The following is a 26,592-nucleotide window of genomic DNA, read 5'->3' as shown; positions in this document are numbered from 1 at the left end:
ATGAAATGCTCACAAGAAACACCATTAATGAAGATAGCCACAGTCTTTGAAATTGATACAAGTAGAAATTAATATCCTGCACTGCAAAGTAACGTTATTGTAATTGAACAAGCTTCTCAGGAGAATGAGTTTTCAGAATTGGCAATACATTATAATTATATTGTAGCAGAATCTTAGAGGCTTCTTATATTTATTTATTAATGTTTGCATCCAGTTTTTCATGGTCAATACCTTTAAATTGTCCCCTATAGAATTCTTAAATGATGAAAAGACAATCTTTTTGAAACAGTTTTTGCAGCTTCTGTGTATCTATCTTATATGTTGTAACACAAACCTTTTACAGAATCATGATCTCACTGAAAATGGTTTTTAAATTTAATAAAACAAGCATTTTTGATTTCTAGAGAGGAGCAATGTAATGATGACGGATGAACACATCAGGCTACAACAAAACTGGAAATCTCTAAGAGTCTGAACTACACTGCACATGGCCCTGACCACACAATTATGACTGTAAACAATTGTGGCGGCAACTTGGTGCTGTGGCCATGTTTTTCTTCAACATGTGCAGGTTAGCTGATCAGACCTGATGGATGGAGTGATTTACAAGAAAATCTTGTAAAAAGAAAAGAAAAAAAAAACTGTAAGAGGCTGCAAAACACTTGACACAGAAATTGACCTGCTAACAGCTAAAACATATGCATATGTTAAAAGAATTTAGGTTGTAATACGTCAATATAAAATAACAATGTGGAATAACAATATTTAATACATTTTTTATCTTGTGGATATAAAACCTGAGCAAGAGTCCAATCCTGTAGAAAATATATTTTTTGTTTGCAATGCATTAGAAAAAAAACTCATAGCCACGCTACAAAGAAACCCCCAAAAGAGACACCTGGGATGTGGTAATATGTTGGGTTACTGAGGTGTGCTCCCTCAGTTCCGACAAAAGAGCTGTTTCCATAGTGATGCCATTGAACCCAGGTGAACCGATGCTATTTCTTGTCTTTGTATCAAACAAAGCAACAAAGTGTTTTTTTTGTGTAGGGAAAGGTTGTGTTTTCTCTGTGTATAAGTGGACTCAGTGTGAAGGGTTGTGGTTTGTGAATATAAAGCAACAATTAATCCATCCTCTCCATGACATTGAATATTTGAAAAGAATAATTAAACTCTCCATTTCAACAGAAACAATTTAAAAAAAGGGACAAGAGTGCACACTCAAACAAGTTTTCTCCTAATAAATAGAAATAAAAGGTTGTCATAATAAATTGGAGGTGACTATAAAGGGCTATTTTGATTCTGAGTAATTAATGTATCCAAGTGAAGTGATGGGGTTGCCATAGCAACTTGTCTTTCAATCTAAAGAAGCAAAATGAGCCCATCGTGTAATTTTCAAGCCTGTTCAATGTTTATTTATCTTGACTGAAAAATTTTTGCACCTTAAATATTTGATGACTCCACAAACATTGCCAAGGAGAAATGCTTTTTTATTGATTCCATATCATTCCATTGTTTACCAATATAAATTAATAAGTCTGCAATTTAAAGTTTATTTTGGTGAGTTCATTTATGGTGTGGAATATATATTTTTGCATGACTGCTAATAAATATTTCAGCACAAAAAGAGACCAGCTAAATTCAATGTGTCCTGATTCATACTTAAATTATGAACACACAGATTAATTAGCTTCTAGCTGCAATAAAAAATAAAAGTACATTTTTCAAAACCCATTATGACTCCTCTCAAGATGTAATTGTGAATACTTCAGTCTACAGTCAAGAGAGACTTATTTAAATTACTTTATCTTTTCACAGTATTTTACATCTATGCAAATAAAGGAGTACAAATATAAAAGTAATTGTATTTTATATGGTGAAATAAGAATAAATACAGTCTAAACAAAGAAAAGCTTGATTTTTCTTAAAATGCATAGTGGAATGTGCAGACAACAGGTTTAAATATTCAACAAAATTCTTCAAATAAGAGACTGTTGCATTTAATTCAGTTTTTGATGATGCAATGTTCAAAATGTTAAAAATGCACAACAAAAGTTTTATTTGATTAAATTATATATGATGGAATATGCAGAAAGAATAGAATTGGGCTAAAAGGTATATTGCTTTATAACATATTCATTTTGTGCTTTTTTAAAGTAGCTAATTTCTTTTGAAAATAAGCAATAACTGGATTACATTATTGGCTAAGTAGTCAGTATGATGTATCTATGATGCTTTGATGTTTCCTGAACAGGTTCTTGTTGAAAATGAGAATTTGTTCTCAGTCAACTTTCCCGGTTAAATACAAGTTAAACAATTACTATTTCAAGTAACTTGACCAACTCTAGTCCAAGCAATCGACCAAGGCCCTCTGCACAAAGCTTAGAGCAATTGGCTGGTCTTCATCAGGTCAATTAATTAGTATTTAGTCCCATGTGTTCCTCACACCTGTGTTATAAACTTTTGATGAACACAACAATAACGACACAGGAAAGAAAGAGTTTGCCAAAGGGTTTGGAGTGTTTAGATGAAGGGGATATTTGTTGCTTGATGTGACATGTATCACAGAAGCCAGGCCAACACAACATGTACAGTATGATGCTTCACAAAGAGCAAAGACAATTTGTTCTTAGTAAAGCTGACATGTAGTGACTTGTTGTCCTCTTACAATCTCAGATAATAACCATCAGTGAGGACCTCCCTGTAAGCAGCTGTCAGAACCTAACTTTGGTTTAAACAATGATTCCTTTGAAAATAAAGGGACAGTATTTATGAATTTGAACTTGATGCTATTGCAAGTGATTTGTATTAAAATTCAGTAACTGCAAATGACTGTTACTGTATGTGTGCAGCTGACCTGGGTTCATTCCTGACCTTTGCTGCATGTCTCTGCCTATTTCCTTTGTGATCAATGTAAAGGCCACTAGTGGTGTCACACAAAAATCTCAGAAATAAAAATGTGGAATAAAATTAAAAAGCTCACCTTAATCTATGAGCTATGATTCTAATATTTGAAAAGATGCCAAAGACATTAGAACAATGTTTATAACAAACATTTTCAATAGTGGGTCTTTGCGAAGACTGACTGTGTCTGTGCAGCAGCTGACTGTCTCTATACCTGCATGCACACAGAGACAAAAAGGAGTCACTTGGTGCTTGCCTTTAGGGAAAATATTGCTGGCTCTTTTCTGCTTGAAATATCCAAAACTTGCCCCTGAAAAACACAGTACATATTTTGTTCTTTCCTAATAGAGCATGGTTAAGTGACATCAGGGTGAACTGCGCTCACTTGGTGGTGCCACTGGGAAACAATTATTTCCAGGATTAAGAGGTGCTCCAAAAGGTATGAACAATACAAAGTCCTTGAAGAGAAACAAACATAACTCCAAAAGATAAGGCATCACGAATACAGAGTCCAGTGAATCTTTTCATTGACTGGAAATTATACACAGCAATTGCAATAATATTTTGACAGAAGCATTTGAAAATTAAAAATTCTTAGAAATGATTTTTCTCTCTTCGTGGCTACAAAATAAATTCCAACATATAGCATGTAAAACAATATGAAGTGAGTTTGTATTAACCACATACTTGTTTTTAAAAGAGTTTTCCATGTCACATAATTCCTTTCTTTCACAACCGACCTCTTTTAACCTTCGCTGGTTTCAAACATGACAATCAAACCCTGGATGCTGTTAGTGCTAAGTGATCACAGGAACTTCTTCAGTTGTAACTCATCAAAATTTGATGCAAGGGCATCAAACACCATCTTTCCAAAGTCATCCTCCAAACAGCACGAATGAATAATTACTGTCAGAGTAATTAGATTTCCCTGCATTGTTGATGATGGAGACCCTGTGATCACTCAATGCAACAAACCTCATTAATGAAACCACCAAACGCTCTCTAATCTTGACATATTGAATCTCCATAGATAATAAATATCCAACTTGTTTCCTTCCCTTATTGTCACAACAGAATTGAGCAACATCTTGTTCTGCTCAGTGGGCGCACTTTTAGATTTGTTGGTTTGACATCCACTGAGCTCATCTGTGTTTGAAAGGCGTGCAGCTGTGGAGCTTTTCTTTCATTTTTAAAACAGCATTTGGTTTTTTGCTTCATGCATTGACAAGTTAAAATGATGCTCTTCAAGCATTTCATGATCCAAAAATACTGCAGACGTCTCTGCCAGAATCAGAGATTAAGGCTGGAGTACAGATCATCCCATCCACCAACTGTGAGCCTGTGGATTCTTTCTGTTCACTAGATTTGTGCTTCTCTGGATGATAATCCGATGTTTTATTTAAATCTCAATATGGGTTGATTCCATCAAGTTATTCAATCCGTCTATTTGCAATACCCACCTGTCCTTGCAGGGTCACGGAGAAGCTGATGCTGATCTCTAGGCGTCATTCACAGGGCAAGACAAGAGACAAAAGAACAAACTACCCAGCATCCACATTCATACTCAAGGGAAATTTAAAGTAACTGATTAAGCTAGCTGTTATGATTTTTATGACTGTGCCACGAAGCTGGAGTGTCCAGTGAGAACCGACATATGCACAGAAAAAACTCCATGTTGACACCCTTCACTGTAATACTAAAAAGTTTTAGAGATGATGTGCTATTTTATAGCTTCACAACCTAAAGGTAATTATTAATTATAGTGAAGGTCCTGGGATTTTTAGAAAAAATATCATAAAATACTAGACTTAGAAAAATGCGGGTACATGTGCATTAGCTCTGTGAGAGTAAACAGGAGAAAGGAGCAGATATCTCCTTAAGCAGACAAGAAAATCTTTATTGAAAACACTCTGCCTTAGGAATATGAAACAAGCAGTTGGAGACGATGGAGTTACATTACTTTTACTTTTCTGCCCTCTGTCAAGAAAAAAATCTTTAGATTTCTGCAGATATCATTTAATCAATACCTGTTCACATTCCTCTTATAGGTTTTCTATTGATAATTTGTTTCCATTCTGACTTGGTTTTCCTCCAGATCTGAGACAAATGGAGGGCAAAGTTGTATATCTGCATTTTGACTTCCCTTCCATCCACCATCAACTTAGTTTACAACTTAGTGTACAATCCGTGGATGGGGTGCTAGTTTGTTGTCACTGATGACAAAATTTCTTTCAACTTTGTTCTCATCAAAGGATAAATAGGGATATATATTTTGACTTAAGGAATTAAAATGGCAACAGGAGAGTCAGCTATCACTTCATATTGACGTCAAAGCCTTTTACGACTTTTCGAGGTGCTCGCAGCCGGGCTCATGTTTTCCTTTCATGCTTTATGAAAACACACTTCTCAAATTTGAATTTGGAAATTATTATCACTCTTATGACTTGCAAGATCAAAGACAATTAAAGAAAATGTTGTAAACAACAATTTCACACAATTTTTGTGTGCTTTTAAAATAATCACTGCCTTGCTAATATGCTGAACAGAAAGTGGATCAGACAGCAGATAGGTCCTATCAAATGTGTGCTGAGCAGAATGTAGCGTGTCAGGACGCTCTGTAAGTGTTGGGTCACTGGCTTTGTCCCCTTGTCATGTACTATCCCTCAGAGTGAGCACATGACTGCCTCATGACCTTTTCATAGAGGATGGTAGTCTATCTGTGTCCACTATTCTTGTCTTTAAGCTCCACCTGGTTTTCCATGTCATTCCAGCATCTTAACTGGCTCAAAGGCTGGCCGTAATTTCTCAGAAATAAAGAGTAAACATTTGAGGGGTAAAGGAATCCCTCCATGGCAACATGCCTTTTCCTTCATATTTATCAATGTTGAAGCCCCTGGAACACAGACACACAAGGGACCAAAGGGATTCCAGGTACAATCCTATTTTATCTCTTTCTGCTGTAGAAATAAAACAACCAGGACATATGATGAGGTATCAGAGAAATTTAAAAGATCGGTCAAATTATGAGATAAGCTATCCATGATGGAGTTATATCTGTGGTCAGTAGTTGCATTTCTAACACAGCAGATGGCTCTGGACACACAACACTGCAACAGATTGGCTAAAATAATTATCTAGGGAAGCCTGTGGTGTTTTGTTTGGAATAATCCTTTTAGTGGGCACACAATTGAGCACAAAATCACATCTTGGCTTGGTAGAAGTGCAAAAGAAAATCTTGAGGACTGTGGAGATGCTGTGTGGTTGTCTTATCTGTGTCAGGATGAGTGTTCTGAAACAAAAGGCTATTTTTAGAATACTATACCACGAAGCAGCTAATTTTAGCCAACATGTTTTCTTTGTTTATTTTAGTCCTTTTGGTTTTTGTATTAAATGAGGCGTAAATCAGGAAGCCACCATAGTGCAGAGGAAATTAGCACAGAAATGTGGGTTATGCACATTAGGGCTCGCTGGTATGGCTTCAAGGCAAATAGGACATTTTTCACATTCCAGGTGTTCTCTTGACAGGTCACTTCCTCACTCAGCATAAAAAATAGATTCTGGCTGTGGATGTATGCTTAAAATCCCAGCATTAGATAAAATAAACACTTGCATTTGCCAAACTAAGGCATAGATGTGAGGTACACAAGTGTTGCTGAGGAGACAAGTCAGACTCACATGTTTAGGTTCTTTGAACAAGTGTTGTTGAGAGTGAGAACAAGCAGAGAACACTCTTCATCTGTCCCTCACTTCTGTTCAGCAGCAGACTGCTCAGGTACAAAGAACAGGAACAAAGCAGATATTATTTTTAGGGTCAATTAAAAAAAACATAACCCTGTCAGTTTACCATGCGATAATACAGACAATGAAAATATATGTTTCTAATAATAAAGCTCTGTTTTTCTATTTATTCTGTGCTAATCTGAGCTTGGTTTTCTCTATCTACAATGTATTTAGAGTACCTTCTTTCTTATATGTGCTTTGTCCCCTAAATTACCTTTTCTGACTTCTTTCAAGAACTGACTTTTCTTGTCGATCTTAAATAAAGACCAAATTTTGGAGAAAACTAAATGTAGATCAGTTTTATTCTCATCTGATGAGACTATCTTCGTCTACATGTTTGTTGTGTCTTTACATAGTTTGTGACAAACTTTAAATAAAACTTTCAATTTTTTTATTTTTTTATTTTTTAACAGAGGCCTTCCTCTTGCCATTCTTACATGAAGGCTACATTTGTGATACACAATCAACAGATCGACTTGAGCTGTGGATCTTTGCAGCTCCACCAGACGTGCAGTATAAGAGAGTACTGTTACTGCATTATAGTTAATTGTACTATAAGTAACTAGAACTTATCAGATACATGGGTTAAGCTCCACATATTTTCTTCAATTAGTCCACAGAAGAAAAAATTTCAGAAACCAAGACTTTCCTATTTCTTTCAGTTATTAGATGCTAAAGTTGTAACATAGATGCTCTTCTGATTGTCCCAGTCTGGCGAAGGTCAACATTAATGCTGCACAACAATGACAGCACATTGCAAGTTGTTAGCTGTCAGAATAAATCAATAAGCACATTGACTGATGTGTACACTGCTGTCCAGGGAAATGTCAACACTTCTGATAGATATGCTTGTCTGAGCTAATTTAAAATTCAAAGGTCTTTCCAAGGGCAAGTCCACTGGAGACACCTGGTTTAATTGTACTGACTGAATACAAAACAGCAAAATCAAAACCCCCATTAGAGGATATGGGGTGTTTGATGAAAAGATTTGTTATGACGTTTCCCTATTTAGGCTCGAAATTTAAATTAGTTTAATCAAATGATCAGACACAAAAAATCCAAACAGTCCCATCTTGCTTACAAGTCCACCAATTTCGTTTGTTTATATGTTAATCAAATGTCAATTGGTGATCACTGTACATAATACATTGCCTTGCAAAAAGCGTATCAGAACGTTGTAATCGCAGACTTAACTGCATTTTATTAGAACATAATGTGACAACCCCACAAAGTGTGCAATGGACAATGTTCCTCACTCCTCTTTTCTTTCAGATTGTCTGATTAGTGTTAGAAAATTGGTCAGTTGCTCCCCATCAACCTCAACAGTGTCAAAGAGCATTAGTAATCAGGTTCTTGGCGCTCCAGACTATCTTTTTGTAACTTTTCTGCTACAGAATTTATCAGGATCCAAGACGCTCTCTTTGACATTAAAGACGAGCCACAATTCTTAACAAAGGGTAAATGGCAAGATCAACTGTGCTTATCCCCACAAAGGTCTTGGGCTTGATTGAACTACAGGTGTGAAGATTTGGATTATTATGCATCAGACAAAATCAAACAAATCACAAATCATTAATTTTCATATTTCAATGAATGTGTAAACTTTTCCAAAACACTGTATTTGGTACATTAGTAAGAGAAGTAGAAGAGAAGAAAAGAGAAGTCTTTTTCTCTAAGGTTGAATATAAGAACAACAGGTCAGAGGTCTGCTGCAGCAGCGTCAGAGACACAAAAGGCATCCTGAAAACAAAACAATAAATAAATAAAAACATTTGAAAACATAAAGGAACTGAGTCATCTCTAACTTTATAAAGTGAAAGAAAATTGATTGCTGTGCACAAAATGGTTTGGCTTCTCCTCGCTTGGCCTTATTTTACTTTCCTTTAGAAAACTTGAGGGAATAAGCCTTCTAAGAACATCTTACAGAAATTGTCCTGAAACTTTTTATTGCACTGTTTTAACAGTCAGCATTCTCAGCTAATGCTACAGTTCAGTGGACAGTCTCAGCAGACAACATCAAGAGCTTCAGCTCTATCACTATCTTTAAAGACACATGAGAAAAACAGCTTAAAGCTCCTCAACTCCTTATCTACTGACTCTGCATTTTTATCAGTTTTGCCTTGTATAAAAATATCCTTGCTTTTAATTTGGACTATGCTGACACAGTATGTGTGTGTTTCTGTGAGCTTGTGATATATGCTTTCGTCAAAAACACTTATTGTTTACCAGCTTTAACTTTCAAATGTGGAGCAGAGTACTTCAGTATCATCATTTTCACTGCGACTGTCCTCCGGTGCAGCTTTACAATGACTGCTCAGAAGGGCCTCTTAACACAAGCTGATTTGAATCATGGTTGGAAAAATGTGTTTAAAGAAAGAGGAAGTTTGTATGTTCAAAAAATTAAGCATGGTAATGGAAAGAGGACATCACATAAAGCCTCAGGGAGATAAGAATGAACGTGGTCAGATTTCTAAAAGAGGCTCAGGTGCCGGAAACTGAAATTTAATGATGTCCCAAGAGAACACAAAGCTAAAGCAGACTGACCCTGTCAAGTCAAAGTCGAGGATAGTTACCTTGTGAGGGCAGGGGACATGTAAATGGGCTTATCCCCCCAATGCTTTGACATTTCAGAGAGGCCAAAATAGTTTGCTGCTAAGAGAATCACTGCACCCTGCAAAGTTTGTGGCAGAAATGAGAATGACGGTCATGCATTTTGCTCAGTTCAAAATGTGCTGAAATTATTATTTTTTTGTCAGCAGTAGTTGATTCATCCCACAGGATTTCAGACTTGTTGATAACAGGCAACAGTATTTTCCTCACTGAGCCACACCAGTTTTTTTTGTTTTTTTTCTCCATGGTGACAGATGGCGCGGTCAGCTTGAAAACAATGCTGAAGGACATGCGGCCAAGATGTCACAGAACGTCCCCTCCTCCATCGATATTGACTTAGCATGAGCGCAAGTGAGACGACCTCACATTGGGCCTCTCATATAACGTAGTACATCAAGTTGACACAGCGTGTGTCTCTATTCCCCGGATCAAACCGCGCACAGCACCTTCTCATCAAACTGCTCCAAGGGTCAAACGGCTGTGCAGCCTGCCCCTTGTCAGATTTACTACATACTAAAGGCCTTCAGACACTTTCTTACATTTTTCAGTGCAGTACACAACTGGGTGAAGCTCATCTGTGAAAATGCATCTCTATCATAAATATTGGCCTGGAAAAGCCTCCAGATTTTAGTGGTTCCTGCTGTTGTACTTTTAAAATGACTTTACAAGCTTGTGTGCAAAGCAGTATTTTCAAACTCTTCCTCCTCCTACCATCCTGAATCTACTGAACTTTTATGAATAATGGTTGTGGAACACTTTTATACTCCTTCAGGATATTTCCTTGTATTTTAAGCCATCGACCATTTCATGGTAAACAGACTATCCTGCCATCTGGAGTCGGTAAAATAATTTGATCATATAAATGATTAGTCAATATGCTTTAAGTAAAATGCCTTGCAGATGGCTGAGAGGCATTTAACCCTCCCATCAACCCAGGCATCTTTCACAGGGGGCCTAAAACCTGAAATGTAAATACATTTGCGATGCAGTAGTTCAGCATGTCAAGCTGCTCTTGGATTTATTTTAACCACACACCCATCTGTACCTGATTTTATTTGAAATCAACAGCACATGATACCATTTGGCAAAAACAGTATTTCCAGTGTCATGCAACGTAATCATCTTGTCTGAACTGTCACATTACAACCACAGAATATGATGAATTTTGTTGGGATGTTACATCACAAATTAACTCATTAATAAAAAGTGAAAGGCAAGATTTTCCAATTCTAGCAGCACTACCTTTTCCTGCAATTACAACTGCAATTGTAATTGCAAGTCTTTCAGGGTAAATGTGGGGATTTGAGTTTTTCTGTGTTTATTTTAGGTTTTTGTGTCTATTGAGTCTCCGTGTTGACCCATCTACTCTTTGATTGTTCCCAGGTGTGTCTCGTTCCCTGATTGCCCTCTGTGTATGTATACCCACCTCTGTTTCTTGTTCTTTGTCGGGTCCTTGTCGTATCTGTCTGTTCAAGATGTCGAGTCTAGTCTGCCATCAGTTATTCATTTGTTTCCAGTTGCTAACAGTAGTTGAGCTTTAGCCTTCCGCTCTCTCTGTGCTGCCTGGATGATTGGACTTTGTGTTTTCTGTAATCTACATTAAATCTTCATTTTCTTCACACCAACCTGGGTCCTCAGCATCTGCCTCACCTCTTCCAACCACATTCATGACAGTCAAACTCAAATTTCCACATTTAGAGACTACCATTTTTGCCCATTCTTATTTCTAATACAGCAGATTTTATACAAACCCTCTATGAAAACCCATTTTCAAGTCTTGTCACAGATTCTCTGTTAAATTTAGGATATTTTTTTCATATCTACATTGATCAAAACCATTCTATTACAGCTCTGGCTATATTTTTAGGGTTACTGTCCTGGAAGCAGATCCTCCACCCCAGTCTCAATAGACTTTCTTTTATGATTCATTCATCAAGTCTGACCAGCTGGATTGCTCTAGATTTAACTATGGATGTGGTTTTTCAGTAGTTCGCATCATTTATAGGGTTCAATTTTTACATAAAATTTTAATTTAACTTGCCCTGAGCTTCTTCCACTTGTTTGCTGTCTCTCTTTTCTTGTCACTCTTCCATTAAAACCAGATTTATAGGAGAGAACAACACATAGTTTAGATCATTATGCAGTTTGTTCACTGATGTTCTCTTATGAGCTTCTTGGTTGTATTTATACTGAGATTAAATTACACTCAGGTGAACTGCGGTTATTAGTTAATTCTGGCTGCCCTGAATTTCATTTAGGGGTATCAGAATAAATGTATGCATGCATGTTTACAATGAAACACTTTTGAAAACCATCTGTGTTTTGACAAATAAGGTTTTGCATGAAATGGGTCAAAATGCCAAAAATAAGAACTCTTTTTACCTCTTAATGTTAGGCTGCTTTATATTTTAATGATTTAATTATGTTGTATTGTTTGCTTATTTACATTATTATAATGAATGAGCAAAAGTGAGATAAAAGAAATCACTTCTTCCACATTCTTCTAGCTACCAGCTTTATTGGCTTTTTGATGCCATTCCTTCACCTTCCCTGAGAAGTTTAATTATGTTTGAGTAAAACAACAGACAGGTTGTCAGTCAGTTTCATTGTTGAATATTTGGCTTTAAGCTGAGACAAGAAACGTCTGGAGCAAAAGTGATACTAACCATTTCTTGACGACAGGCAAAATTGGCAGAGTTCTGTTAAAAAAAACAAAAAAAACAAGAAATGTCACAATGAATCAGTGCATGTATTGATCCCCTAGACACATTTATTTACAGTCACTGAGCCGAGAAATCAGCCTGTGTCTCTCCTCAGAACTGGCTCAGACTGTGTTCTCACACAGAGAACTTTTCTTTCTGCTCACCACAGTAGAAAATGTTCTCTCACAAAAAGTAATGAACTCTAGCTTGGAGTGCTAACAGTGTGGATTTAATAAAATGATTTTGCACAGTGGGATAAAATTACATATATTATTGTACTGTGATGTAGTGCAATGTTTCATAGTTAAGTAAAAATAAAACTCTAACTCAATCAAAGCTTGGTATAAAGTCTGGCACACCTGCAATTATAGCAAGATAATCCCAGACAACTAACCCATGACAGGGACATTAAGATTCTGAAAGTTCGACAAGTATGAAAGTATGAAAAATGCATACAAGATGCCTAAAATGCAAACAGATACTTTTTTTATATATTTTTTTTTCATTATTCAGAAAGCCACCATCCACATCGCCTTTTTTAAAATATTAATTTTTCTTCTGTAATATGTCAAACCTTTTTATTCTCTCTGTGGTAATTCAGTCAAAAAAAAAGGTAAAGAACACCAACAAAAGTGAGATACACTGATACAGTATCACACATTGAGGTGTTATACAATATTTAGTATTTACATTTTTTCAAGAGTCCACTGAGATATAAAACAGTCAAAGCTGGAGAAAGGAGTCTACTTAAAGTGTGACTAAAGATATAGGCTATTATTGTCGTCAGCTGGTGCAATAGGTGATTTGACCAAAATTAAAAAATTTTTAGTGTAATTTTTCACTTGTTTTTTCACTTATCTAAATCCATTTCAATTAAAAGTTGATGTTGGTACTGCAGGAGCCTTGAAAGGCAAGCAAGAAAAAAAGATTCTTCCAAAATGTTTAAAAAATTTGAAATGTCATTTTTTAATATTGTTTTTGCTTGCAGGGTTTCCTGGTAAAGCATGAAATAACAATCATGCATCAAACATTAAAAATGATTGTAATGATGTTCACACCTCTTTTCCAAGAATGCCAAGACACAAAGCTAAAAATACAGATTTAAATTTCCTTACCCAAGAATAAAGCATGTAGTCATACAGATTTATAATCCATTAGCTTCATCATAATATTTAATGAGAAATCCTATTTAAAGCCTCCCTGTGTGAAAATACTCAAGAGTTCAAATAACCAGGCAGGTAATGTGCTTGCATGCATAATACAGAACACACTTACCCAGTTAAAGTGAGAGAAACAGAACATGTCCTCTTTTCCACTTGTGCCGCACTTATAACAAAGCAGGCTGTGTGCTTCTGTGACCTTTCAGATGGCCAAGTCCCTCAAGTAATAATCTTTCCAGCTGAATATGCACAAGCCTTTGTTCAAAGACTTGTTCATGCAACCCAAACACACTTAAAGAATATATATATATATATATATATGTATAAGAACAAAGGAAATGTACATGTATCTTCATGTACATACGATTTGCTCCTTCTTTCTTTTTCTCTCTTTACCTAAAGCCATCAGACCCCTGTATTACTTTAAGAATCCCTCTAGTGTTAAAATTGTTGAAGCCGGTGAAAGGAGTGCACTTATAAGTCTTCATCAAGCCAGTGAGACAATGACACTTATAAAGACCTATGTCATTTAATACACATCACCGGCTCAAAATGGAAGTAGAAAGCCCAGGCAATTGCCCGAGGAAGCTCAAGGCCGGGCTAACCGAGAGGCAAACGGAGAAATCAGCCTTGCCTTTCAAGGCTCCTGCTGGAAAATAAGACACAATGCTCATCTCTCTTCAAAGAGCAACACTTAACTATATAAAATGCTTTATGTATTTTGGGATAAAATTTTGTTTGGCACTACTAGAAAGCCTTTTGAAACCAGATCTTTTGGTCATGCACTCTTGCGTAAAATAATACCTATACAACTAAACTTCAGCATGGTTCTGTTTTTACATGCAATAGATTCCCATTTTACAGTTTATACACTCTACATCTATACCCAGCAATGCTTGGGGAAAAAAAAAATGCCTACAGTGAATGGATGGGTATATTTAATATATGGTTTACAAAACTGTCAGTGAATGGCACAAAGAACTAGTAAATTCATCATTGAGTTTAGGAAGAAGAATCAGCTGATTAGAGGTTCCTGAGTTTGCATGTGGATGACATCACTGAAAACAAACGCCAGCACTTGTTTTGAAAGCACAGCAGCATCTCCAGTTCCTAAGAACCACCTGACCGAGAAACTGCTGCTGTCCTTACACACCTGATCCCCTGAGGGCATGCTGAGCTGTGCAGCATCTCAACGTGGCTCACCACTACCTCAGAAAGTCATCGCTACTGCACAAAAAAAGCCTTGCCTTCTGTCTTTTGAAGAGCAAATCTGCAACTGAGAGCGAGAATGTTTTTGGCTATCCACAAATACATTTCAAATAATAACTCTGTATTTTAAAGAATCTAATAACTTAGAATGATTGAATCTACATTTGGTAAGTGTACGTACAAATTTCCTGCTTGTTTAAACACAAGTTGGGCTATTTGCACAAATAGAGTAAAGGACTGTGTTTAAACAAATCTCCAAAAATGTTTGTTCAGTGCAGAATAAGCAAATTTAAGTTTTACAAGTCAAGATATTTTAGATTTTAACTTAGAAATTATGAAGGGTTAGACTTCAGATTTTTTGAAAAAGGTCTTCATCAACACAGGTTAATGTCAACTACTTAAATAACCAACCATTGTGCATGGCCATATACATTTTTCTACACTGCTGACGTTGCGCACAATACAGAACGTCCAATCTTTAATTATCTGGACATGCAAGTAAGCAATGGAAAACTTGGAGAACTGGACCATATCGTCCAAATTAAAAACCACCCATGGAAACAAGATTTTTCTTCTCTGGGGTTTATCCTACATCTGGACTTTTTCTGCATGACTGCTCTCATAGAAACATTTCAACAAACTCTAAAAGCAACTGAACATAGATGCCAGATGTTGTTGTTCACCTATCTCTTAGTCTTAAATGTCACTGTAAAAAAAAAACAAAAAAAAAACTGAGTTTGCAGAGAGAAAAGTCCTAAACACCTGCACAGAGGACAGTATCTTTGCTGAGCAAACATATATGTGAGGAATTGTGACAAGTTGCTAGGTTGGAGATGGTGATTTTTCTCTTCTTTTTTTGTATTTACACATGTATAATTTCAATAATACCTTTCCACAGCAACAGTGCTACAACTCCAAAATACAATGGAGTACATTGTATTTTGTACTCCATACTCCATGTAACCCACCTTTAGGTTATAGGTGGCTACAAACTAATTATATTAACTCATTTACATCTAATTAGCAAGTAGCTTCTAAAAATATGTTATGGAGGTCAAGTGAATATACAGTAAACAGTATTTATTGTACTTTAAGTACTTTACATTTTGCTAACGTGTAAATTAACTACTGCAACTACCGGTTTTATAATCCTTGTTTTCTAAACGTGATTTCAAAATGTGTTTCTTATGAAATTATAACTTTCTAATGATGTTACTCACTTTTACTTTTTTAAATTTTACTCCTTGAAATACTTGAATTTGGATATCATGTTGCCTTGCATATAGAAGGCATCAGGTTGGAACCCAGCACTGGGTCTGTCTGAATGGAGTTTGCATGTTCTCTCTGTGCTTACTTGGATTTTCTCCAGATACTCCACTAAAAAAAGACAGATTATACATAGGTATGTTTCTTTGTTTTATGTGTCTGTGTGTTGGCAAGAAAATGGATGCAACTGTATTACAAATTAAGTCAGATACTATAATCAAATCGTACTTAAGTAGTCTTTTTACCAAGTATGTTTCACTCTTGCTGGAGTTATTTTTCGCATGACTATTTTTTACTTCTACTTGAGTAAAAACATACTGAAGTAATACTAGTCTTATTTGAGTAACATTTTTGCTGAAGCTGAACTCTGCTGATGCATGAGATTAAGTGTTATTCCCATCTGATTTGAGTTGTTTTGTTTTTTTTTCCATTGGAACACTACATGCATTTGTAGGAGTAGAAAATGGCTCTGTGGAAGAAACAGACTGCACCTTATTAAAATGCTGAAGAAGTCCTCCAGCCCAGAAAGCTTTAGTTGAGATACTTAAATACCCCAAGCTATGCAGCATCTCTATAATTAGATCAGCAGATTTAGACAACTTTAAATCACAAATTAGAAAAATTACCAGAGTAAATTACAGGGAAATACTTTTTTTTGAGAATTTTCCTTAGACATTTTGACAGATAGTAAAATAAAACATAAACACACACGCAATGATCAATGATTTGCAGCAGCAAACCTTTAGGGTTTTCTGAGAATGTCCCCAGTAGATCCAAAACTAACAAAACTGAACATTTTTTATGTTCTCAATAAGAAATGTACAGTATAATTCAACTATTTTGTTCCTTTTTGCAAACAAAATCACAGGGAATGGATGGACAAGCAGGTGTTCTAGATGCATACTTGCTCATTGTAGCTAAAGTTGATAAGTGACCTTCAACAGATTCAGAAATGTCAAGAGGTGAACATGACATTGTCATGGAACTATTTTGCTCTTTTCAACATGACTATCCAACAACAAAAAGGAAGAAAAAATAGAGACAAAGGTGTCTGATAGATATTTTATGTTACAATCCATTTTTAGGTTCACAAGTTGAAAACAACACACTTGGTTCAGCTTGGTTCAAGAAATTCTGTTGCTGGAATGATGCAGTTTGGAGTGAAACAATAGGCCAGTCAACACTACTTAATATAATGTATTGTATTTGTATACAATGTATTTGCTTTTCTAAACACTCACGGACACTTTACAGAAATCAAGTAAAGTTACAAACAGAGCACTAGGTACATCAAACAAAATAATAAAAGCATAACACTTAAATATTTAGGATGTTGTTGGTCTGTTGCATACAACCAGAAGAAAAAGAAATCATTCACCATATTTGTGGCCATAATGTAGCCTAAAATATGAAGGGGTTTCAAGATTTAATGCTTCGTTATCAGGCTATCCCTACACAGATTGTTATAGTTTGGCCCATGGGTTTTTACATCAAGCTTTACCTGTACACACATAAAAATTCAAAACATCTCTGTCACTGTGCATTGTGAGCCAATCAGGACTGTCATGTTTATTCTATCTTTTATGAGTGTTGTTCCACCCTCTGCAACATGCCAGCAGACTTTGCTTTGCTCTCCACTCAGACTAAATAATAAAAAAGTAGAAAGTGGTTGTTGTTCAGGCGTTGCAGTTGAATAACTCTCAGGACTCCAATAATGTTGAACCTCTATTCTAGCTGCCAAGAGATTCTAATGCTGGGAAGGATGTTCTTGAGACAAAGGCTTTCTAACAACGTTGGTGATTGGAGATCCACTTAAGGTCCCATTATGGATTTGTATCCAGTCCATTAACAAGGGCAGACAGATTTTATTTTCTTTCTAGATATCAGTGAAATATTGACAGGATTTTTGCTGCATTGCTTTTTCTACAAGTTTCTAGCCTTTTCCCACAACTTATGTTGTATCCAAGTTGTTCTAAATCTAAAATTCTTAGTAATTCTGTCATTTGTAGATTTTACTTGGCAGCTGATAAATGTCTGTTAGGATAACATGTTTCATTAACAGAACATTTAACTGTGTGAGAGTTTTTGTAGGTTAAGATATTTACAATGTGCTCAAACATTGAGACATTTCACCACCATTGATTTTTCTTCAAAAAGTGCTGTCAAATGCTCTCCTACTAAGCTAGCATTTTGACTAAGGCTGCTTTTTAATGTTTAACCACAAAAGTGCATTTCCTGTAAATATTTTCAGAAAACAAAGAGTTTATGCCTGAACTACAGAAGACTGAGACAGTGAACAACTGACCACATGAAAAAATCTGTTGAGCCTACATGTAAATCTCTATCACTTGTCCATGCAGTTCAACTAAAACATTTAGTTAACAAGTCTGTTGTCGATGCTCTAGGGATGACCTCCTACTCCTGTCCTGCATTTCCAGTACCTGTTTCTCTCAGCCTCAGCACAGAGCTGCAGAGACTGCCAACACCTCCATCTCTAATATACCTTCATCATGGACTTTTCAAGAAAACGTGATTCAACAGCGAGTTCTTTTCCCATGTGGCAGGTCTCACCAACCCAGGAAAGTTTCGCAGCTTGACTGAAAATCTTGTTAGCGCAGGACTCTTAACTCCTTATCGGTCCTAATCAGAGGATGTGAGAATAGAGAGCAACAAACGCAGCCAAGATCCCCTCTCTCTGATCATTACATCAGCTACTTGGTCTGCTAGCTGAATATTTATTAAATATCCGCTTTTGCATGCATGGACAGAACCGAGGAACACTGCAGCTGAGCTGACCTTTGAGTTGTACTGTATGAAGCACTATTTGACGTTATAAAACTTTACTGGTACCTGATATCTGGGACTGTCAAGAAGTCTTTATTACTGTAGCCCGGGAATTACTTAGCCTCACGGGACACAATAACTGGGGTTCTTAATGTGCAGTATATTTTATTTTCCGTTGAGATAGATTAAACAAAGCTGTCTTGTACTTTTGTTCACAAATCAGAACATGTGTACCAAACATTAGGTAACTACTGATGAAATGTGGCAATCTCTAAAATAACAGAGAAAATGCACAAAAAAGAAAATACAATATATAAAAGACAAGAAAAGAAATACGGCAGTGGCCTCTGGCTGCACAAACAAAATACAGAGAGCTGCATTACACCACACTGATTTAGAGCACATGTGATTGTGATGGCTTATTTTATCAACACTTACATTCCACAGTAACGTCTCAGTTCACTCTTACTACTGGAGGACATCATGATCAGACATCTTATTGTCACATGCAGGAAATGGCCGCCCTGCACATACAGGTTCTCTGAACCATCCGTTTCAGAAATACACCATCTTATTAAAATACTGGCTGCTTATCACATAAATGAGAATGTACCGACATATTTCAACAAGTGATGTATATATTTACCGATTTTCTGCCGTTCACATTCACGTTCAACACGTAGCATAGCAACACAGGAAGAAAACAAGATGCATTGCCTGCCCCTTCTTGGGAAACAGTAATCACCTTGAAACACTGCTCTCTGGTGGTCAAAATGTGCAGCACCCGAGACCAACTACCTGCACATATTTAAATGTGAAAAACAAATAAAATTACGTAACTGAGCCAAAATAATTCAATAGCTTTGCTACTGTAATATAAAAGAAAACCAACACTTTGAAACAGTACACTTATTCAACCAAAATTTACCACCCGGCTACATTATGATCATTAATTTGTCTAAAATTAATCTAAGTATTCTACGACATAAGACAAAAAGCTACACTACAAGAGCATATAGCATCTGTAAAGAACAAATTTTAACCAAAACAAAGTAAAATCTTTTGCACATTGTCATCTATGTCATCAGTAACTAATAACTACTCTATTAGAGTAATTTCAGCAATTACTCTAATAATTATTCTACATTTTCTGAAGAAAATGATTCATTTTGAAGAAATTTCTTCTTCTTATTCAGTTTGTCCTTGTGGGCAGCGAAGTTGCTGATTTTGGAGCTGGTGCTTTTTTCTTGGTCCATAGAGAATTTAAACTGATTACCGTAGACATAAAACTGGTGTTAATTCTTTTATCTGTGGGTAAAGTTTGGGTCTTTTTCCAAACTTAGACATACTGGTTACATATACAAATGATTTAGATCTTTCTTTATTTGTCCAAAGGAATCATACTTGTGTCTGTAGTTGTCACGATTTGCGGTAGAGAGGTGCTCAGGCAGATGCAGAGGACCCAGGTTGGTGTGCAGAAGATGATAATTTAATGAAGAATTGATGTCAGAAATACAAAATCCAAAAATCCAGGCAGCACAGAATGAGCAGAAGGCTAAAGCTCAAAACTGGTAGCAACTGGCAACCAACAGACTAGACAAGACAGCTTGACAGCAAGACAGATAAGACAAGGAATCAGGAACACAGGTGGGTTTAAATACACAGGGAGACAATCAGGGGAAACAAGAAACAGGTGTAACTAATCAAGGGGCAGCTGGGACAAGACAGAGACTCCACAAAACAGAAATCTAAATAAACACACAGAAACAACCCAATCCTTACAGTAGTTGGACAGAAATTGCACCAAAAACATGAGTAAAGCTACAATTCTCATTGCTAAACATAATTGAGTTTGTTTTGAGTCTTTTTATTCCAAAGATTTCTGTCAAACAGGCATATTTCATACTGACACATAAAAGCAGCTGCTGTCCATCATGTTTGGTATTAGGAAGCCAATAGAACTTGCTCAAGTTGAAAAACCTTAAACCTTCAACAGAACTTAATAAAAGATGTGAACAAATAAAGATTTCTGTGTCCAATTTTTAGTTTTTAAATTCAATATTGTTGTGGCTTGTATGGTCATTATGTACTGGGGGGGAAAAAAACATTAAATTAACATGATGCATCTAAACATGTGTGACCGGTGGACTTCTGCGTTGTGTGTTTATAGGACAAACCATAAAAACACCGAGTCTGGGTTTGGAGGAGGACTCCGTTTATTCAGCCTGTCAATCGGGAGATATTAGCATTAGCACGTAGCATGTGCTCCAGTTCTCCAACCCGATCTCTTCCCAGTGGAACGAGTAACAAAAGGGCGCGCTAACATACCTGTCAATCGGGAGATATTAGCATTAGCACGTAGCATGTGCTCCAGTTCTCCAACCCGATCTATACAAAATCATAATGTTAGCATGCATCAAATCTTATAAATGCATAATAGCAACTCGAATAAAAATATTAAAACACCTAACATTAATACAGAAGAAAAAAAATAAACATTTGGACAATATAAATGAAAGGATTACAATAGATTATAAAACTTGCCTCTTCCCAGTGGAACGAGTAACAAAAGGGAAGAGGAAATGAACAACTTAACATTTATAATGGTGCTGGAGGACCCCAAACAAAAGAAGAAGAAAGTAGGGCGGAGCTGGAGGACCAAACCCCTCATAGCAGACACAGAGGAACACAAAGACAGACAAGTATAAGAGGACAAATAAATTAAAGAAAACATTTTGTGAAAATATACAACAATATAGACCCAGTTACACATGGTTTTATGAACTAATGCTGCTTCAAATGTTTCTTGTATGAAATTAACTAATTTATGTCACTTTTTGCCATCATTTATTCTGCTAATTTATTTCAGTATTTTCCTTTATATACACATGCTGTTTAGTCAGCTTCTCCATGTTGTGTTATTTTCTAACTATTGCTTGCCAGACGGGCTTTGTTTCCTCTAAAATGTCAAGGAAATTTTAGTGAGCCGCTCTGTCTAACGATCTATCCTCAGTCACTCTCCCTGAAGATTCCTGCTCCACAGTTCTTCAGCAGAAGCAGCACCTCCGATGACTCACAGAGCAGCAGACACCAGAGATTATTAATGTTTTTACAAAAATAGTTACACAGAAATAACAGCAGCAGCAGTAACCCATGGTTACAGTGACTACGTCACTTGGTGTCATTGATCTCTTCACAACTTCACCTCCTCTCCGCACCAACCAGTCCTCCCCAAGTTCTAATTAATCAGAGGCAACAACACTGTTTCAGAATACTCTCCTGAGTTTTATTTATTAAACGGATGAAAACACGTTTTAATTGCCACCTGTCACGAGAAATATGCAGTTTCCCCCCCCCACTGTGAGATGTGCCCTACTCGGGTTCTGGCTTATTTGAGAAATGTAACATAACCGGAACAGTTCATCTCTTCAACTCTCTTTGATGATCTTCAGTAATAAGCGATAGGAGAGAAAAAGTTTCCGTTTTTGAAAGGACAGAAGCGTGGCTGTTATGAACTGCTTTCCTACAGGGTAATAAAGGTCTGCATCTAATGCCAAGGGCAGTCGAGAAGGCACGGAGACCATTACAGAGGAGCGTGCTAGCTCACAGCTTTGTCTGGGAGGCCAAAAACAGCTCAGTCCCCTCACCCCCCACTCACTCACACACACACACACACCCACACACACCCCAACCTGCTTTTGACTTCAGACACAATTATCTTGACATGCTGCAGCCAATATTTCCTTAGTGGTACCAAGGGTGAAGACATGTTAGAAATGTCATCTTTTAAAAATACTTTTCTTCAGCCAATGAATGTGCAGCAAGGACACTCCCTGAAGCATTTCCTCTGGACTGCAGGAGCGAAAAGAGTAGAAGCAAGGAGGGCAGACAGCAGGTCATGGACGTCTCACTGTTGTCTGCAGCATAAATAAAACATGAACAAATTCTCATAAAGAATGTTAAGTTTCTTTCTTTTTTTTTTTTTAGCAATAAACAACTTTTAATGAGCAGCTTTTTCTTCTGGTTATTGTGTTTGGTATCACAGACGTATGATACCAATGCAGCACTGGACCATATGCTGGAACAAATGTGAAGTGATCTTACCATTGCTCTTTGGTAATGAATTAGTGAATTGAAATTAGTTTGGGTCATCTAAATGGGAAATTACCAAATGTGTACCACTGAACAATGTGGCTTGAAGAACAACAAACTCATTATTTTGGAATGGCTTTCATAACCTTATGAAACAGAAAATTTGTAGGCAAAGCTGAAAAGGTATGTGCAAGCAAGAGGATTAAGACACCTGAATTAGTTGTTCCATAGATAAAATACAGTTTAATCACAAATTGTCTGTGTTATACAAGGTGTGTTTTTCAGTTTCTTTTTTTTGATTAACAAAAATATATGTTTGATTGTCTCTTCCCGTCACTTGCGCAATGTAAAACCACTCACTTATGCTATTTGTGACCTTGTATACCATGTATTACATCATAATCCCTTGAACTGAGAGGCATTACCTCTCAACAAAGGGCAGTGAACAAAACCAGTTTGATTAAAATGGGCCTCACTGTTCTTTATAACCCAGTTACTTCAATCAAGATCAGTCTTTAGTGTTTGTTATGACAGGTGGTTGTTGAGCTAGACAGCAAGATACCCTGTCAGGAAATGTTTCTCGATGGGACTGTGGGATAGAAAAAACAGCCTGGATGGCAGGATATCTTCACAACAAAACCAACTGTAGAGCTAAAGATAAGCTTCACAGGGATAATTTAGTTTTTTAAAGTGGGTATTGTTTAAAACACATATGAAAAGTCAGTATCTTGCTGTGATGTTGTTGTAGCCAAGTTTTAAAAAACAGAAAAGATACACATATTGCTGGTGTGTGGTGCATCATGCAATGAGCATCAATTACCACCAGAACACTGGAGTTGTGGTCAGCATCCACATGTGTTTGGTGTGAATTATTGTGAGGAATTATCAGTTCCTGTGCAATTAAGTTTAAACAGAACGCATGAGTCTCTGCTGCTTGTCACTACAGTTTATTACATAACATTTAAAAAACACATAAGTCAGAACTGAAGCTTAGTATCTGTACGTGCTTTCCGAAGGGACCAACATTAAACATACACCAAAACCATCATGAAAAAAGATTAAAAGAAAAAGATTCAAGTCTCCAGACACCTTATTCTACCCAACAATGGATCTAAAACTCTACAAAAATGCTTGTTTTTGTAATTCAGATTGGATTCAGGTCATGGTTCTGACTAGGCCTTTCCAAATTTTTACTTTTCTTCATTTGTTAAGTTTTGAGTAGTGGTTCTGAAAGGTGTTTTACCAACATTGACTGGTATTTGGAACTATACATATCTTCCTCCAACTTGATTAAGGCCCTACTTCCAGTGGAAGAGGAAAACCCCAACAAAAGGCAAATTTTCACAAGCCAGTATTATGTAAGTCATTACTCACCCATTTTGTAAATGCAAAATGCGTCTGTCACAGCATTCACACTCGCATCCAACCAGACTTTGTGTCTCTCATTCTTCCTCTTGGAAAAATAATAAGAGGCCCTAATCACCTTACAGACCTGATGTAGGACTCGTTAGAGAAATTTCTTGCCCACTGTCTTTGCTTCAGTGTTGGCTGATAAGGCAAAAATTACACAAAAAATGTCTCTGGTAAAGCATTGAGTTCCACTACCTCTGCCATTATAACACTGTTTATTTGTCAGAGATTGGCTCTACTTCAGCATGGGAGCAGAGCCACCCTCGTGTCAATTTAACATGAGTTTGAATGTGATCACAAAACCAGTAATAAGATGTACATACTTATGCAACTACATTATTTTGTTTTTATCTTTTTATGAAACAGGTTTTTTGACTTTGTTTTTTTTTTCATAATTCACACTTACAGTTTATAGATAACATTAAAGGAAGACAAAGTTCCTAAGTTATTTACCTTAAGCTAATTTTTTACCTAACAAAGAACTGACCGTAGGGGAGTGTTTTCATACCCATTGGGTATATTGTGACAGATTAAGTAAAACAGGTAATATTTTTTGCTTAATCAGTCATTATTCCTAGGAACAAGACAAAAAACAAAGACCTTACAGTTTTTAACCATCACTTTTATTGAAGCAGTGTGAGCATGAATATAATTTAAGAAATTACATAATGGACTGTTATGGAAATCTGTGGAACTGTTATTTTTGATGTATTGATTTAAATAGACCAACCATGTGACTGCTCCTGGTTAAATTGGCGTTTAAGATTTTTAAAATAAAAGCAAGGTACTTGGACATGATGAATACCCTGGATTTGTATCTTCTTTGTTTTCTAAAGCTGTGATCTCCTAGCACCTCAGAGATGAAGCTGCCTGTGGTCGATGGCACACATAATGTGCTGGCTTCCTTTTACAGTCGGGAAAAGCTCTCTGCTGACTCAGGTATTAAACAAATTATGCAAATTCAGTGTCTTGAATTAAACAGCATGTATGAGTCACAACAGGTTCACTCAGATTTGTAGAGCCAACAGATTTAACAAACTCATTATAATTCATTACTCGCTTCATGTGAGAAAAATGAGCCTGTCATTCGGTCTGTGTTGATCTGATGTCTGAACTGCTGGTGGGTAAACCTTATAAACCATCAATTTATGTCATGTCAAACCAATGAAAATATAATAAAATGTAGGTTTATAGTTTAAACACATGTTACAGATTGCTTGTTATTCAGAAGGTACAATCTTCCTTCTAAAAATTTCCTAACAATTCACTGTGAGGACCTTTTTTGAGAAAATACATCAATAGCTTGCCATGTTTCTAAAAGTAAAGATGAAGAACAATCTCACCTACTTCATGCATCTTCATCTTATATGTCTTTTCTACCAAAACCAAAAAAAAGAGAAAAAACAAATACCGGTAATTTATATTTGTAATTTATTCAGTGAGGAAGAGAAGTGACTGTTGTGGCTTGGAGACTTAATAAAATGGTGCCATACCCAGAGATTTAAAAGCTATTTGTGGTGACGCAAGACTGCTGTGATTCATCAGTTCTAAATTAATAGCTGTGAGTCATTACTCCGAGCCACCAGAATAGTCTGCATTATGTAAGGGAGTCATGCAGTGCCATTTTTCCACACAATAATTCAATGTTTTACTTCTAAGGATCTAACTGCAACAGTAATGCAGCTGGCAAAACATTATTCAGAAAACACCGTCTTATCGACTTAAACTCTATAAATATGCCTGCAGTTAGTTTTCCCAAAACTTACTGACTAAAAGGTCACATCAAGCTAATGGTGTCAGACGTGGTCATTGGAAGGGAAGATAAAATACTGATATACATTTAGATGGCTTCTGAAGTCAAATGTGCTCTTGTTGGATTCACTCCTCCCATTCCGCTAGGGGGCTCTGTAGTTGTTTTTGCATTGGTAGTGGAGGGGAGGTGAAACAAGAGAAGAAACTTACGGCAGGCCAGTAATGCACCGAGACTGCCGTTAGCTGAAGCTAACAAGCTGAAGCTACAATAAGATCATATTCTACTGGCGTTCATGAGTGTTGCCCAACGTGGTGAGTTATTAATGCTGTAAGCTGTGGGGAGATGAGTTTTTTGTTATCTGTTCTAAGCGTGAGCTTGCTGAATGTGCTAGTGCTAATTAGCCCAATGCTAGCTGTGTTTGCTGCACTGTGATAGTTGAATGCCGATGTTTATTATATGACGAAGTTCCTAAGAATAAACTGCCTTATAATTGGTTAGTCAAGCCTAGCTAATAAATCTATGTTTAAGTTTGTGTTGATTGAATTCTGCAATACCAAGTATTGATGTTTTGTTTTTTCTTACTTTATTTACAGTTTAACCGGACCGTGTAAAAACACTCGGCAATAAAAATAAGCAACAACGACTATCTTATGTTCTTTGTAACAGCTCTATAGAAATAAAACAAAACTAAAGCTCATAATTGTGAGTAGATTTTGAGCATTGTTTAGTGAGAGTGGGTATTAGTTTATTTAATTCCGCAGATGGCAGATGTTCTTTTCTTTTTACTAACATAGTGTGCATAACGAGGAAAACCACACTACAGCAAAGCCTGTTCTCACCTGCAAAACTTCGCACTCAAAAACACCTGAGGTTGCCTCACTGATGTTTACAATGTGTTTGGGTATCTTGAGTGACCATGACA

At 36.5% G+C, this 26,592-nt stretch overlaps 1 long non-coding RNA gene across 1 annotated transcript; it reads right to left on the bottom strand.

The window, feature by feature from the left end:
* Positions 1–20,607: 20,607 nt before the first annotated feature.
* On the bottom strand, positions 20,608–21,188 carry LOC116718916 (uncharacterized). The gene is made up of 2 exons (XR_004339018.1): positions 20,744–21,188; positions 20,608–20,640 (listed from the first exon to the last, which is right to left on the bottom strand). It is a non-coding gene; the product is annotated as an uncharacterized LOC116718916 (long non-coding RNA).
* Positions 21,189–26,592: the final 5,404 nt, after the last annotated feature.

The sequence above is a fragment of the Xiphophorus hellerii genome, chromosome 4 (genome assembly GCF_003331165.1).
Source record: "Xiphophorus hellerii strain 12219 chromosome 4, Xiphophorus_hellerii-4.1, whole genome shotgun sequence".
In the NCBI taxonomy this organism is placed as follows: Eukaryota; Metazoa; Chordata; class Actinopteri; order Cyprinodontiformes; family Poeciliidae; genus Xiphophorus; species Xiphophorus hellerii.
The sequence above is the reverse complement of the archived record's forward strand: the minus strand, read 5'-3'. Positions and strand labels throughout refer to the sequence as shown.